Source organism: Desmodus rotundus, chromosome 11, assembly GCF_022682495.2.
Source record: "Desmodus rotundus isolate HL8 chromosome 11, HLdesRot8A.1, whole genome shotgun sequence".
Lineage (NCBI taxonomy): Eukaryota > Metazoa > Chordata > Mammalia > Chiroptera > Phyllostomidae > Desmodus > Desmodus rotundus.
The window spans coordinates 79,985,026-79,988,641 of NC_071397.1; the positions used below are offsets into that span (position 1 = coordinate 79,985,026).

Genomic DNA, 3,616 nt, shown 5'->3' on the forward strand with positions numbered 1-3,616 from the left:
CCACTGAAAATTTTTTATTAAAAATGTGGAACTATATATAGCCTATATCAATAAACCAAAAATAAACAGTTTAAAAACAGTTTTATCATGTAATCTCATTTGTGTAAAAAATGTTATATAACTAAATGTGTGTACACGCACACACACACAGGTAAATGTGATGGAAGGATTTATACTAAATTATTTGCAGAATTATTATTCTTTTCATTTTTTTTAATTTTTTAACATTTTAATATAGTTCAGCGTGCCTGGTTCATTTCAGCTCCCTCACTGCCAAACCTGGGGGCAGGGACTGCCTCAGTTTCCTGGCCTTCTCTTTGTCTGTGATGACCCAGGTAGAAAGGAATCTGCTGCATCGGACTTTAAACGTCACATTGTCCTTGCTGTTCTTGATCTTGACAGATTTGGCATCGTTTGGCCTGGCTGGGAGCAGGAAGCCCTTCGTGTCCTCAGTTTTGTGCGGCACGGCTGCGAGGTGGGAAGAGTGCGCAGTCGGCACGGCAAGCAATAACAGACCTCTTTGCATTGTCAGTAATATCTATTATTAGTACGCAAAGCAATAAAACCTAATTTTAAGTACTGTTAAAAATCTTGAATACATAATAAAACTTTATTTGTATCGTCCTTCTTCCCTGAAATGGTTGCATACTTTTGAGTGTGTTCAGCATAACTACATTGAAGAGGACAAGATAAATTTAGTTGCAAGGTCACCTTCTTGAAAAAGGTGACATTTGAGAGGTCTAAAAGGATAAGCAGAATTTGAATGGAAGAGCTGGGCAGGCTAAAAATGCCGGGGGTGGGGGGGGGGGTGGGGGGAGTAGGGGGAGGTAAGCTCACTTGGAGGAGGGGCAGGCACAGAAATGGGTTAAACACAAAGCTGAAAGGTACGTTGGAATAAAAAACAGTATGTAGCCCTCTCTCGCCTAATTTGGAGTCTGAATGCATCAGTAAGGATACTTTTCACATTGCTGGTTCACCTGGAGCAAGGTCTGGGAAATGAGTCTTTGACCCTCAGTTATGGGTCATGTTCCTGGAGCATTGTAAAGGGCTGTGAACCTGGTACAGCCCCTCGCATCTGATAGTCATAGAGACTGACCTAGGTACTTTATGAGTGTGAAAGTGTTGTCACTAAGCTTTCTCGATATACTTTCTTCCTGCAGAAGTCATTTTGAAGATCTGCACTGAAAAGTTAGGTTGGAGGAGTATGAGTGCGAAATTCCTCTCTGCTTTGGCCAACGCTATTGGTAAATAAATGAGAATTGACTTTTTTTTTTCATTTTCACACCACATAATATTCTTGTAAGCTACTTTTCTCTGGAGTGTGTACATGTCACTCTGGAAAGCCAGCCCAGGCCCAGGGGTCCAGGACCTAAGTGCCTGGAGACAGACCATACAGCACCCAATCCGTGGGCATCCATCTCCACTGATCTCTGCAGGTGCCCCCTTCAGAACCCACCTGCCTGCTTCTATGAGTGTTCGCCCAGATATCCGTATGGTCTGCCTATATTGATTAAAGGACCAGTGGTTTCAGGTCAAAAAAGAATTCATGTCACTTTTAAAAAAGTACACAGTGTCTGCCTATTTTCTTGGAATCAACTGATTCAATCAAAATTGCCCAACAAGTTTGTGTCTGACTGTGAAAAGGATTCTTAACATTCCCCAAGAGAAACCACTGTGTGCTCCCCCTTCACAGGCCGCTCGGTGGACCAGACAAGCCTGGCGGGTTGTTACTACTGCACAGACCTGCTACTGAATGCTAGACGCAGATCCCTTCAGCTAACACTTGAAATGGGAATGAGGCCTACGCGAAAATAATTAGCAGTCATGTTCAACCTTAGTCTTCTAATTAAGAACAACACAAAACAATTTTTTTAATTATTCGTAGAGACCACCCTCCATACTCCCGATACAATGTTTCTTCTTCCCACCCTTGTCCAATTTAGGTTCATCCATCCTCTGTGTCATTTTCTCTAGTGTTTTAGATGATTGCTCAGCTAATGCAAACCCTTACTAAAGCTATGCAAGACTCACATACAATTATTTTAAACATGTCTCTTCTAAATTAAAAGTATCTCCTCCACATAGAATTTGCTACTTAACCAAAGCACACAAGGGAGTGATGGTAAAAGCGCTGTGACCACCGGGCCAGTCCAGAGAGGTTCACGCTCGCCGGGTCAGCCATTGTCCGCACAGACAAGCTCTGCTTCCATTCACATATATTGAAGCAAATTGTAGGGAGGGCAAAATTTTAAAAAACGTAAAAAATTAAACTATTTGAAAATTTAGTATCGTGAACTCTGAATCACAGACCCAGGAAGCCAGAAATATGATGAATATTGAGTGTCGTTAACATTTAAGAAAGCATTGACTTGAAATCAATCACCTCTGTCCAGATGCACAGCTAATTGTCAAAATTCTTACTGTAACTATGTACAAGTATAAAAAAGGCATTTGAGATGTGTACATTTATAGGGGTGTTAGAGCAAGAGAAACTATGAAAATTACGTGAAATTGTTTTATTGGGGTTGTGAATCAATTTCCTCAATGTTTTTGCTTTGCTGTCCTACTGCTTTCCAAAATTTGATGTTTTTCATTTGCAAAAAATATGTGATATATTTCATTTACCAAAAAAAGTTGGCTTTAACTCTATCATTTGTAAATATTTGTGCATATTTCCAAAGAATACATGGGCTTAACTAGATTTCCCCCCGATTACTTATAGCCTAATACATCATGTTAGATCTCCCACTTTGCACTTTCACAATAAAATGTTCAGATGAGAAGGCGATAACCCAAACAGCCTGACAACAGATCAGCGGACACTTCGAAAAAATGGAACCTGAAGTTAGAGATAATATAAAATCGGTGATGATTTAATTTGAGGACTATTTGCTGCTTAAACTTCATTTTTTGTTGTTGTTGTTGTTCAAGGGTGGAAGTTCAGTTCAGGTTTGGCAGAGGGTTCCTGGACAGCCTAACCAATGGCCAGCTGGTGTCAGTGACCCCGACCCATTTCTCTTCCACCTTCGCTCACATGGCGAGGGGGATATGAACGTGTTGTCCTGCGCCGTATTCGAAGATGACACTGCTGACAGCGATTGCTCCATTCGCCGTGTGTGACTGAGAAGCCCAATATGGCACCAGGCCTCCTTCCTGTAGTGTGCACATATGAAGCTTGTTGGGAGATTTGTGACCGCAGCTGCTTTTAACAGAGCCTGCCATTGTTTATATCTCTGTCTCCAAAATACAAAATGGGCCGTTGCTAGGAACGAACCACTTCATTTCCTGACCACTGCAAGCCAGACTGATGTCTCCATTGTTTCTTCCCAGATGTTCCCCAGCACAGCCATGTTGCTTGGAGCTGTGCTTCACCTCGTCCAGGATGAACGAGGTGCATTCACGTCAATGGAAAGTACTGCTCTGGTTGAGGAGCGTGTACATGGCAGTGACTGCACAACAAAAACTGAGAGCCGATTGGAGATGGCAGAACACCAAGAAGCCTGAGGCCTGGGCTCTGCCATCACAGAGCAGGCTAGGCCACCACGCTCTGGAGACAGCGCAAGTCAGGGAGCGACAGGACCAGGGCCAAAGAGGGAATTCTCTCAAAGTTGGCCAT

At 42.5% G+C, this 3,616-nt stretch overlaps 1 pseudogene; it reads right to left on the reverse strand.

The window, feature by feature from the left end:
* Positions 1-253: 253 nt before the first annotated feature.
* Positions 254-526, reverse strand: LOC112297258 (large ribosomal subunit protein eL38 pseudogene; annotated as a pseudogene).
* Between the last annotated feature and the right edge of the window lie 3,090 nt (positions 527-3,616).